Source organism: Cajanus cajan, chromosome 9 (assembly GCF_000230855.2).
Source record: "Cajanus cajan strain Asha chromosome 9, NIPB_CcT2T_4, whole genome shotgun sequence".
NCBI lineage: Eukaryota > Viridiplantae > Streptophyta > Magnoliopsida > Fabales > Fabaceae > Cajanus > Cajanus cajan.
In genome coordinates, this window is record NC_138525.1 from 39,508,203 (window position 1) to 39,521,923 (window position 13,721).

Genomic DNA, 13,721 nt, shown 5'->3' on the forward strand with positions numbered 1-13,721 from the left:
TAATGATTATTTACATGAAAATTAAATTACACGGTGAACCCTAAAATATCTACATGATTATTTTTATTATAACAATATTAATTACAGATAAGAAATAAATAATAAAAGAGAAAAAGAGATTAATGAAACACCTCTTGAATGAGCTCTATTGAATCTTCAAAACAGGAAGATTTTAGGTACTTTGTGGCAACCTTTCACACTATAATGCCTCACAGAATCTCAAGAATTACAAAAGAGAGAGGGCGAGAAAAAAAAAGAGAAATTTCGAGCTCTAAGGAGTGCTGAACAAAATTTTTGGGGGTCTTGAGAACTGTGCACAAGCTGTCTATTTATAGACTTCAGAAAGGGTCCAGAACGGCCCGTTCCAAAATCGGAACGGCCCGTTCTGGATCTGGCCGTTACGTATAAATTTCATATACTGGAACGGCCCGTTCTAAAATCGGAACGGACCGTTCCAGAAGTGAGATTAACATGTGATTTGGTAGACTGGAACGGCCATTCCAAAGAAGAGATTTTAGGCCATTTTTTTTAACTCGGAACGGCTCGTTCCAGTTTAGGAACGGCCCGTTTCAATATTGGAACGGTCCGTTCTGGCTTAGGAATGGCCCATTCCAACCTATTATTTTTAGGCCTTTTACCTGGTTTGGAACAGTCCGTTCTGGTTTTGGAACAACCCGTTCCAGACTAGGTTTTTAGGCCCTTTTTTGTGGCTTGGAACGGCCCGTTCAGATTTTGGAATAGCCTGTTCCGGGCCACTAAAACCAACGTATTTGGGCTTTTAAGCCTTCTGATGTCTTGTCCTGTTGTTTGCATGCTTGGGAGCTCCAATTCTTTGATGATAGACATCCATTTCTTTGTTTGTATTCCCCCTGGACGAAATTGGGTGTCTACAGCTGCCCCTCTTTACTTGTCCTTTGGAATAGCTATGTGTTTCTTTTTCAAAGGCAAGTAAAGACATAGACATTTCGTCCGGGTCTTCTCTTTGTCTCTTTGTGTGATGCTTCTACGTTGTTTCCCTTGGATAGGTGTATTTGCTCGTATCCTCACCCTTTAGAGCAGTTGCGTACTCTATTGAGTAACAAGGCTGACAAACTGTATACCTAATCTTCAGTCTTCGAATAGAAGATCCATTGTTTCTCTTGTGATAGTGAGGTGAAAATTTGGATCTTCACTCTTGTTTTAACAATAGATACCTTCACGTTGTTTGCTTCGGGTAGAAGGTGTTCCCTATATCCTTGCCCCATAAAGCAACTGAGTGTTGGATTGTGTGCTCTATTAGGTGTCAAGGATGGTGAACCATCTAGGCTTCAAGATCCATGTGAATGCCCTATGTCACTTTCTATGTCCAAATCTTCTCCTTTACTTCAGCAGTGTAGATGCCCCACACCATTTCCTTCGGGTAGATGGTGTTTCTTTGTATCCTTATCCCTAAGAGCAACTGAGTGTTGGTTTATATGCTCCGTCGGGTGATAAGGATAGTAAATCGAAACATCTAAGCTTCTAGTCTTGATGTAGATGCTTCCTACTGCTTCTGCTTGTCTCATGGTAGTGTGTTTCTTTATTTGTAGCTTGTTAAAGAAGGAGTATATTCTGAGCTCAGCCTCTCTAGGCTGGACTGATATTTAGGGCTTCAGCCGGCCCATGGTGAAGGTAGGTAACCCTATTTGTTGTCGTAGTATTTTCATAGCCTCTGCAGGCCATAGTATTTTTGTAGCCTCTCCAGGCCGTAATATTTTCATAGCCTCTCCAGGCCGTAGTATTTTCAAAGCCTCTCCAGGCCATAGTATTTTCATAGCCTCTCCAGGCCATCTGCTGGTGCTGATGATGTGATTGCCCCTTGACGAGGATTGTTGGTAAGTGGTGCCCTTGTGCTGGTGGGAAAAGGAGTATATGCTTGACAGAGATTCTGGTGCTGCCCCTGCCATGTGAGTATTGTGATGCCTCTCCAGGCGTCTTTTTGTGGTAGGTTGATAAGAGTTTGGTATTGTTCTTGTCAATGTGAGTATTGTAATGCCTCTTCAGGCGTCTGCTTGTGGTAGGGTTTTTTCTGAATTTCATTTTTTAGCTTCGACTTTTTCATGTTTGAAGCTTGCCTTTTTTGCTATTTTTCTAAATGCTTCGGCTTTTTCAATATTTGCGAAGCTCGCCTTTTTCTCATGTTGTTTTTGCTTTTTTTTTTATCATCATTGATGGAGGGATCTATTCTCACGATGATGTTATTTGTTGAATCTTTATTGATGAGTATTATTTTGGAAGCCACTCCTGGCTTTGGTTAGGAAGTCGTTCCTGGTCTTGGCATTTTTTGGATCATCCTTCATTTAGTTGAGGAGTAAGGCGCGATGGCCTCTTCATGCTTATAGACTTGCTTGTTTGGTCGATTCTATCCTATTCCACTGTTGATATGTCTTTGCTTAGTTGGCACATAGAATCACTTGGTGTTGTCGTTTGCCACTACTTGCCTCATGCTAGGATATTTTGCTTTAACGAGTGCTTTGTCCTGATAGCTCCTTCTGACCCATAACAAGTAGAATGCATGGATGCATGGATGCAATGAAAATGCAAGATAGGAATGATTCTTTTATTTATTCCATTTTTTTTGTGTAACGCCCTTCCATATGCCCCTACCTCATGCATGCAATGTAGTTTCTGCTCATGTGTTTGAGAACTGCCCATTCTGGAGTTGAGATTATCACTATATTCCCTTGCTTAGAACGGCCTGTTCCATACTAGGTTTTCAGGCCTTTTTAACAGTTTGGAACGACCTGTTCTGGTTTAGGAACGGCCCGTTCCATACCAAGCTTTTTAGGCCTTTTGATTGGTTTAGAACGGACCGTTCTGGTCTGGAACGGCCTGTTCCAACCAAGAGTCTTTAAGCCTTTTAGGTGGCTCAGAACGGCCTGTTCCAATTTAGGAACGACCCGTTCCAGATTTGGGAATGGCACGTTCTGATTTTGGAACAGCCTGTTCCGGGCCACTAAAACTATTTGTTTTGGGCATTTGGCCCTCTGATGTCCTGTCTTTATGTCTTCCTGCTTTGGGAGTTCCTTTCCTTGATAATAGACCTCCATTTCTTTGTTTGTATGCCCCCGAACGAAATTGGGTGTCTACAGCTGCCCCTCTTTACTTGTCCTTTGGAATAGTAATGTGTTGCTTTTCAAAAGGCAACTAAAGACGTAGACATTTTGTCCAGGTCTTCTCTTTATCTCTTTGGTGCTTCTGCGTGTCGCAACCCGAAAATTTCTGATCTCACGACTAATGGTTTAGACATCTTTTTGAAAATCTCATTAATTAAGGAATGCCCGGACACCAGACTAATCCTTAATTAATGGTTTTGAAAATAGGTTCATGGAGTCGCCACCAATGTTTTACTCAAAACATTGGAAAAAGAAAAGGTTTTTTAAAAGTCCAATAATGGCCTTGATAACCAGAATTGGGTTTGGGGGTCGGTTACGTGTAGAGAAGGTATTAAGTACCCCTACAACGCCCTTAATCGGTACCCTATGATGAAGATAACGTAATAAGAATTATAATTTAAATATTTAATCCCCTTTATTAATGATTATTTACATGAAAATTAAATTACACGGTGAACCCTAAAATGTCTACATGATTATTTTTATTATAACAATATTAATTACAGATAAGAAATAAATAATAAAAGAGAATAAGAGATTAATGAAATACCTCTTGAATGAGCTCTATTGAATCTTCAAAACAGGAAGATTTTAGATGCTTTGTGGCAACCTTTCACACTACAATGCCTCACAAAATTTCAAGAATTACAAAAGAGAGAGGGTGAGAAAAAAATAGAGAAATTTTGAGCTCTAAGGAGTGCTGGACAAAATTTTTGGGGGTCTTGAGAACTGTGCCCAAGCTGTCTATTTATAGACTTCATAAAGGGTCTAGAATGGCCCGTTCCAAAATCGGAACGGCCCTTTCTGGATCTGGCCATTACGTATAAATTTCGTATACTAGAACGGCCGGTTCTGAAATCGGAACGGACCGTTCTAGAAGTGAGATTAAGATGTGATTTGGTAGACTGGAACGGCCGTTCCAAAGAAGATATTTTAGGCCATTTTTTTAACTTGGAACGGCCCGTTCCAGTTTAGGAACGGCCTGTTCCAGTTAAGGTTTTTAACCCTTTTTTAGGAGATTGGAACGGCCCGTTCTGGCTTAGGAATGGCCCGTTCCAGCCTATTATTTTTAGGCCTTTTACCTGGTCTGGAATGGCCCGTTCTGGTTTTGGAACGGCCTGTTCTGGTTTTGGAACGGCCCGTTCCAGACTAGGTTTTTACACCCTTTTTTGTGGCTTGGAACAACCCATTCCGCTTTTGGAACAGCCCGTTCCGGGCCACTAAAACCAATGTACTTGGGCTTTAAGCCTTCTGATGTCTTGTCCTATTGTTTACATGCTTGGGAGCTCCAATTCTTTGATGATAGACGTCCATTTCTTTGTTTGTATGCCCCCCGGATGAAATTGGGTGTCTACACTGCGTTGTTTCCCTTGGATAGGTGTATTTTCTCATATCTTCACCCTTTAGAGCAGTTGAACATTGGTTGCTGTTGTGTGAAAAACCGCAAGTGTACGGTTGTCGTCAAGTAATAAATATCGAATCACAGGGACTACGTGTTTGACCTAGAATTACTAGTATTTTAATTTGAATTTTAAAACAGATGGAATTTCTGTTTTGAGATGATAAGATCAGATTTGAAGGTAAAAGAGATAGTAATGCAATTAATGAATAAGATAAAACTTTAAGATAAGATAAGGAGATTTCCGGGAATCTAGGGTTCGCACAAAGAGTTCCAACATTATTGAATTATTATTTTCATTAATTAATTCTATTCCATCTTGAAGGTAGTCTTAACCTAATTTAATCCTTGCACCTTCTCAGGCTACGAGGACGTGTTTAATTAAAATTAATCCCTACTCTCGTGGTAATTGCGTTCAATTAAACCCGTTAAGATCTTTGTTAATCTATTGCTCCTCGAAAGCTTAAATCTACTCTCGTGATTTAACACTCAAGTCTATTCCTTTAGGTTCCGATAATTAGGTTCTCCTCTCAGTTCATCCCTAATTATCTATGATTATGAAAATTAAGATTAATTGTTTATCATAATTATAATCAAATTCTCCTCTCAGTTCATCCTTAATTAATGTTATTATGAAAACAATAATATTAAAGTTCATATATAAAATATAAAAGAACAGATCAAGAATTGGAATAAAATTAAGAAACTGAATAATGCATTAATAAAGAGGTTCTCAGAGGCTAAGCCCTGATCCCAGAAAAAGGGATACTACTCACAGGAGTTCATAGTAGTTCTCCAAGAAGAAAAGAATAAAAGAAAAGTAAACCTTCGAGTCGATGGCACAGGCGCCCAACCTTCTCCAAGTGTCGAAAACTAAAAGACTGTCTCCGGAAAACAAAAGTCCTGTTCTAGGCTAACCTCATCTAATTTATAACCTAAAAGGGTAAAAAGGTAAAACTACCAAGATAAAAATTACAAAAATAAAAATAAAACATAAAACTTAAAAAGCTGGGACGCGAAGTGAATCACGGCCGTGACTGAGAATCACGACCGTGATCTTCTCTGGAGCACATCTATGAAGGGTCAGTGGCGTTCACGGGTGTGATTGGGAGTCACGGCCGTGATTTTCTCTGGTGAATCACGGGCGTGATTTAGAATCACGGCCGTGATTTTCCCTGTAGCTCAGCATTTCCTCTTTAATTCTTAAATCTTGATCCTGCTCAGAGAAAACACAACACATACCAAGAAAAGCATAAAATAGGAAAATGATATAAAAATTTATTAAAAACATGAAAGATATGCATGATTATGCTATGAATTCTTGTGAATTAAAGTGCTAAAATACGAGTAAAATACACAACATCAAATAACCCCAAACTTGAACTTTTGTTTGTCCTCAAACAATAATTAGCACTTTGAAAAAAAAGAATCGTCAAGAATTAACTGAGCATTTAAAATCTTCACTCTTAGTCTCACAAGGTCCAATTAGAATCTTAATCTTTCATTACTAGCGCCAACTCTTAGTTTCTAAGAGTTTCATGATGTCAAATCTTGTAAAGCTCATTAGTCAAACGAAGATAATTTAACAGAAATAATTTTTCAATGCTTGTGACACAAATAGGGGTAATATTTTTATTTTTGTTTTTGTCTCACCAAAAACATTTCCCCAGTAGCCAATCAGTGTAGAGAGGATGATAATTTCAAGAACACGTAGCCTCAAAGGGGGTCTAGCTATTTTACTAAACAATTCCCCAGTAGCTAATTAGTTCCCTTAGTTTTCTAAGGTTAAGAATATTCTCCCTCTAACCTATGACCTCAAAGGGGTGCTAGGTGATTTTTTTTTTTTTTTTTTTTTTTTTACCCCCCAAAAGCTTTTAAGCACGAATTAAAAAGAATTTATCTTCAAGAGACTATTTTTATAATTCTCGATCATTTCAAGTCTCAATACTAAGAACCAAGTGCTAGCCACAAAACCAGCTAATTTTTCAACCTTTTGTTCTGAGACTTCAAGATTCAATTCATCACATTCAGTGTTTTCAAAGACGAACAATTTCATTAAAAATATTTACTTTTCAAACACAAATTCAAGCTGGGATTAACTGAATATGTATATATGCATGATTTTATTTTATTTTTTTTTTTTTTTTACTTTGCATGAATGAATGAAATGCGTACATCCTCCTAACCCCAAACTTAAAGATTTGCTTGTCCCGAAGCAAAGAGCTAATGAATGCATGATAGATTATTTTGACACAATTATAAAATGCATGAATATGCAACCAACCCACAACAGAAAGGAATGCTTGTCCCTAAGCATCAGAGTAAAATAAGGAATAAGAAAGATCTCACTGTGGTGGAAAATCATCTGGATACCGTTGAATGTGCCATTTATACATTTGATCAACCATGTAATTATAATGCTGCTGGCGTTCATCCATTTGTTGCAGCCGGTTATCCATTGATTGAATAGCTGCTAGGATAGCAGCATTGTCCACCTCAGGTCCAGGATGTAGAGGGGGTTGTTCAGGAGCTGCTTCCTCATCTGCAGGAGCCGCTTCCTCAGCTGCTGGAGGTCGGTCCTCTAATGGCTCCAGTGGAAACTGCCAGGTAGCCCGGTTCTTCACGGTGTATGTTGGATTTGGTAACTGGTGGTGCACTCCCGACTGGGTTACTACAAAGTAGTATTTATCATCTTCATCTTTCGCAATGCAGTTCATAGAAGAGCAGGTAGCAAAATTAATAGTACGGCTTCCAGGGAGTGGTTCTAACTGGTCCAGCCAAGCGTGATAGCCAAGGTGTTTGGCTATAGTGGTAATGAGGCCGCCATTCACAATCGCACCGTGGCTGGTATTGGAAATACTCTGGAACTGTCGTGCCAAATGACTGCCAGAATCAATAGACTCCTCTCTGTTTTCCATCATAGCCCATAAAAGTAAAAGGTCGCTCAAACGAACCTTTCCTTCAGAATCACCTCGGGCCAAAACAGTAGAGGCAATAAAGCGGTGCATAATACGGATGGCGGGATGGCGGAAAGCAGAGGAATTACATTTTCCAGCGACCCAATTACTTGTACCTGTCAAACTGTACCAAAAAGAACCAGGGTTGAAAGAACTTGGGGTTCTCGTGCTCCCTCCAGTGGGAAATCCAAAAATATTATTGAACTGAGCTAGGGTTAATTCGTGTTCTTGGTTAAACATACGGAAAGAAATCAACCCTTCAGAACAATTTGGCCCAGATAATATTTCCGTGTGGAGAGAGCTCAAGAACTCAAGAACTAGTCGAGGATAAACAACATCATTATGCATGGTAGCAAAGGTTGTCCACCCAATGTTAGTTAACATGAAATTGATATCAGCACGTAAACCCAACTTACGAATAAATGGGAAGTCGAGATACCTGGTAGGATGGATAGTGCGGAAGCGTAATACCTCGTTCCGCTCACGCTGTTCATCGTTCCGATAGAACCTCGGAGGAAGTTGCGGAATTTCACTTGCTTCTTCCTCGTAACTGTGGGTATCGGAAGCGGTGGAGGACGAACCAACGGTACGGGTGCGCTTGGGAGCCATGGATGAACGGAAGGAGTGAATGTGGGAGGAAGAGGGAAGAAGAGGAAGAAGAAGTGAGAAGCTAGGGTTTGGGAGAGAAGAAAAGAGAGAATGGGTCGTAGGTTTGAGAGAAGTGAGAATGTAAAAGGAGGGGGAAGAATATATAAGGGAAAGTGGAATTTCAAAAATCACGGGCTGTATCTGTAGGAGATCACGCCCGTGATTTATAATCACGGCCGTGATTCTCTCTGGGGTTTTCCAAAAATTTTCCAGAGAAGATCACGCCCGTGATTTAGAATCACGGTCGTGATTCTCTCTGGGGTTTTCCAAAAATTTTCCAGAGAAGATCACGCCCGTGATTTAGAATCACGGTCGTGATTCTCTCTGGGTTTTCCCAAAAAATTTTCCAAAAATTTTCCAGAGAAGATCACGCCCGTGATTTAGAATCACGGTCGTGATTCTCTCTGAAACTCTGAAATTTTTTTTTTTTTTATTATTATTATTATTATTATTATTTTTTTTTTTATTTTTTTTTGGAATAAAATTAATGAAATGCGTACATCCTCCTAACCCCAATCTGTTGAAGGCTCAAGAAGACTTTCTACTAGAGGATCTTTTTCTTTACACGGGGGACTTGAATCGATCAAGCAAGCATAATTAGGTTGAATCCCCTCAAGATCTATGTGCTTTCCTCCAACTAGAAAATTCTCCAAGGGATCCCTCAAAATAGATCTCATGACTTCTTCCTCCATGTCTTTAGGCAATATATCAACCCTGCAGCAAATATTTTCAAGAGAAGGTTGTCTAACAGATTTAGCAATATTAAATTCCATTGTTTCATCATTAATGGATAAGGACAATTTTCCATGTTTGACATCTACTATCACGCCTGCTGTAGCCAAAAATGGTCTACCTAGTATGATTGGTATTTGTTTGTCCTCTTCCATTTCTAAAACAACAAAATCTCCCGGAATTAAAAATTTACCTATCTTAACTGGAACATCTTCTAAAATTCCTATGGGATATTTTATAGATCTATCTGCTAACTGGATTGACATTGCTGTAGGCTTTAATTCTCCCATATCTAATTTCTTGCAAATTGATAAAGGCATTAAACTGATACTTGCCCCAAGGTCACATAAGGCTTTTTCAAACCTTAGATTTCCAATGAGACAAGGTATAGAGAAACTACCAGGATCCTTAAGTTTTTTGGGCAAATTATGATGGATCAATGTAACAGTCTCTCTATCATCCAATTTCCTTCGGTTAGCTAAAAGATCCTTAAGAAATTTAGCATATGTAGGCATCTGTTGTAGAGCTTCTACAAATGGAATGTTTACATACACTTGTTTGATCATATTTAAAAATTTTTCAAATTGTCTATCAAGTTTAGTCCTTGCTAACCTTTGAGGAAAAGGAATTGGGGGGTGATAAACAGTTTGAGGCTTTGATGAAGATACTTTTTCTTTTTCTAATCTCTCCTTTTCAGGTTTTTCAACCATAGGAGAAGCGTCTTCATCAATCTCAATATTATCATTTTGATTAGACACAGGTCTGTCTAATTTCTTCCCACTCCTTAAAGTAACAGCATTAACATTTTCAGCTGGGTTTGCAACTGTTTTACCTGGGAACTTACCTGGAGAATTGTTTGAACTAGGCATCAACTGTGCAATTTGATTTTCCAGCATCTTGTTGTGGAGAGTAATATTCTCAACCTTGACAGCAAGGTTTTGAATAGAATTTGCCATTGAATCATTGGTCTGTTTTTGATTAGTGATAAAATTCTCCATAAGGTTTTCTAATCTTGAAACACTTTGTTGAATTGAGGGTGTCTGTACTGGATTTCCTTCCCCATTAATGAAGTGATTGGACGGACGGAAATTAGGTTGCTGATTGCTAGTTCCTTGAACTGGGTTATTCTTCCAAGAAAAGTTAGGATGATTCTTCCAACCAGGGTTGTACGTGTTGGAATATGGATTACTCTTCTCTCTTCGAGGAGTGTCATAGAAATTATGAGAAGCTGCCACTTGTTCAGTAGTATCTTCTTCTTCTCCAGTAAAAATTGAGGTACAATCTACTGCAGTGTGCCCTTGTTCCCTACAAAGGTCACATACTTGATTTGTAGCCACTGAATTAACCTTAGCTTTTTCCATCTTGTCTAACCTTTGATTAAGAGTATCAAATTTTGCTAAGAGTAACTCAATATTGTTCACTTCATATCGCCCCGGAGTTCCTTTCCTTGCTGTGACTTCTCTTTCACTGTATTGGCTGTGATTTGAGGCTACATTTTCCAAAATAATCATGCAGTCATTAATAGGTTTCCCCATGAAAGATCCTCCAGCTGCTGAGTCTAATATCATGGTGCTTTGTTGGTCCAATCCTTCAAAGAAAAATTGGATGGTAAGCCAACGGTTGAAGCCATGTTGTGGGCATGCTTGAAGATATCCCTTGAACCGCTCCCATGCTTCATAAATAGTCTCTCCAGTGCCTTGTTGGAAATTAGTGATTTTCTTCCTCAATTCTTTAGTTTTAGAAGGAGGAAAGAATTTCTCTAGAAAAGCTCTTTCACATAATTCCAAGTTGCTATCTTTTCTCTAGGCACTGTTCTTAGCCACACCTTTGCCTTATCTCTCAAGGTGAGTGAGAATAAGCGGAGTCGCATTCCATCAGAAACTTCATCATCAAATTGCTGGGTCTCACAGATTTCCAAGAACCCCTCTAAGTGGTCATTAGGATCTTCTGATGGTAGTCCTCCAAAGGTGTTCTGTTTGAGCATATTCACCAGAGAAGCTGGTACAGTAGCTCCAGTTCGCATCTCCCCTCCAGGTATCCCACGAGCTACGGGTGCAGAGTAATCCCGAAGCGGTAAATTATCTCGTTGTGCAGCCATGTCAAATTCTCTAGAAAGGTTTCTTTTCCTTCTCAGGAGAGTTCTTTCAATCTCAGGATCAAGTGGTGTTGGTTTCCCAAGACGTAGAGATCTCTTTTGCATTAACCCTAAGGCACTGCAAAAAAAAAAGAAAGTGACCCGTGAAATCTGAATTGGAGAATTAAACACTAAAAAAAAAAAATTATTTATTTATTTAATTTTTTTTTTTTTTTTTTTTTAAATTCGAATTAAAATAATTGTAATTTAAATCAAGAGACGTAGTCCCCGGCAACGGCGCCAAAAACTTGTTGTGTGAAAAACCGCAAGTGTACGGTTGTCGTCAAGTAATAAATATCGAATCACAGGGACTACGTGTTTGACCTAGAATTACTAGTATTTTAATTTGAATTTTAAAACAGATGGAATTTCTGTTTTGAGATGATAAGATCAGATTTGAAGGTAAAAGAGATAGTAATGCAATTAATGAATAAGATAAAACTTTAAGATAAGATAAGGAGATTTCCGGGAATCTAGGGTTCGCACAAAGAGTTCCAACATTATTGAATTATTATTTTCATTAATTAATTCTATTCCATCTTGAAGGTAGTCTTAACCTAATTTAATCCTTGCACCTTCTCAGGCTACGAGGACGTGTTTAATTAAAATTAATCCCTACTCTCGTGGTAATTGCGTTCAATTAAACCCGTTAAGATCTTTGTTAATCTATTGCTCCTCGAAAGCTTAAATCTACTCTCGTGATTTAACACTCAAGTCTATTCCTTTAGGTTCCGATAATTAGGTTCTCCTCTCAGTTCATCCCTAATTATCTATGATTATGAAAATTAAGATTAAATGTTTATCATAATTATAATCAAGTTCTCCTCTCAGTTCATCCTTAATTAATGTTATTATGAAAACAATAATATTAAAGTTCATATATAAAATATAAAAGAACAGATCAAGAATTGGAATAAAATTAAGAAACTGAATAATGCATTAATAAAGAGGTTCTCAGAGGCTAAGCCCTGATCCCAGAAAAAGGGATACTACTCACAGGAGTTCATAGTAGTTCTCCAAGAAGAAAAGAATAAAAGAAAAGTAAACCTTCGAGTCGATGGCACAGGCGCCCAACCTTCTCCAAGTGTCGAAAACTAAAAGACTGTCTCCGGAAAACAAAAGTCCTGTTCTAGGCTAACCTCATCTAATTTATAACCTAAAAGGGTAAAAAGGTAAAACTACCAAGATAAAAATTACAAAAATAAAAATAAAACATAAAACTTAAAAAGCTGGGACGCGAAGTGAATCACGGCCGTGACTGAGAATCACGACCGTGATCTTCTCTGGAGCACATCTATGAAGGGTCAGTGGCGTTCACGGGTGTGATTGGGAGTCACGGCCGTGATTTTCTCTGGTGAATCACGGGCGTGATTTAGAATCACGGCCGTGATTTTCCCTGTAGCTCAGCATTTCCTCTTTAATTCTTAAATCTTGATCCTGCTCAGAGAAAACACAACACATACCAAGAAAAGCATAAAATAGGAAAATGATATAAAAATTTATTAAAAACATGAAAGATATGCATGATTATGCTATGAATTCTTGTGAATTAAAGTGCTAAAATACGAGTAAAATACACAACATCAGTTGCGTACTCTATTGGGTAACAAGGTTGACAAACTGTAGACTTGATCTTCAGTCTTCGAGTAGAAGCTCCATTGTTTCTCTTGTGATAATGTTTCCCTTTATTTGTAGCTTGTTTAAGAGGGAGTATTATTATGCTTGGCTTCTCCAGGCTTCCTGCTGAATGTTGAGTATTGTTATGCCTGGCCTCTCCAGGTTGCCTGCTGAATGGTGAGTATTGTTATGCCTAGCCTCTCTAGGCTACCTGCTGAATGGTGAGTATTGTTATGCCTGGCCTCTCCAGGCTTCCTACTAAATGCTGAGTATTGTTATGTTTGGCCTCTCCAGGCTGCCTGCTGAATGCTGAGTATTGTTATAGTTGGCCACTCCAGGCTGCCTTCTGATACTGATGATGTGATTGCCCCTTTTCTTTGGGAGGATGTCTGATGAAGACAAGGATTGCTGGTACGTGGTGCCCTTGTGATGGTGGGTAAAGAAGTAAATGCTGAGTATTATTATGCCTGGCCTCTCCAAGCTGCCTGCTGATGCTGATGATGTGATTGCCCATTTACTTTGGGAGGACGTCTGATGAAGACGAGGATTGCTGGTAGGTGGTGCCCTTGTGATGGTGGGTAAAGGAGTAAATGATGAGTATTATTATGTCTGGCCTCTACAGGCTGCCTGTTGATGTTGATGATGTGATTGCCCCTTTACTTTGGGAGGACGTTTGATGAAGACGATGATTGCTGGTAGGTGGTGCCCTTGTGATGGTGGGCAAAGGAGTAAATGGGTGACAGAGATTCTGGTGCTGCCCCTACCATGTAAGTATTGTGATGCCTCTCCAGGCGTCTGCTTGTGGTAGGGTTTTTTTTTAATTTCATTTTTTAGCTTCAGTTTTTTCATGTTTAAAGCTTTCCTTTTTTGCTATTTTTCTAAATGCTTCAGTTTTTTTTCAACATTTACGAAGCTTGCCTTTTTCTCAGGTTGTTGCTTTTGCTCTTTATTGTCATCATTGGTGGAGGGATCCATTTCGATGATGTTATTTGATGAATCTTTATTGATGAGTATTATTTTGGAAGCCACTCTTGGCTTTGGTGAGGAAACCATTCCTGGTGGTCTTCGCAGTCTCTTGGATTATCCTTCATTTGGTGAAT

General features: G+C 38.9%; 1 non-coding gene across 1 annotated transcript; it reads left to right on the forward strand.

Moving 5' to 3' along the window:
- The first annotated feature begins 10,493 nt into the window (after positions 1–10,493).
- Positions 10,494–10,600, forward strand: LOC145952237 (small nucleolar RNA R71). Its single transcript, XR_014429916.1, has one exon. It is a non-coding gene; the product is annotated as a small nucleolar RNA R71 (small nucleolar RNA).
- The last annotated feature ends 3,121 nt before the right edge of the window (positions 10,601–13,721 follow it).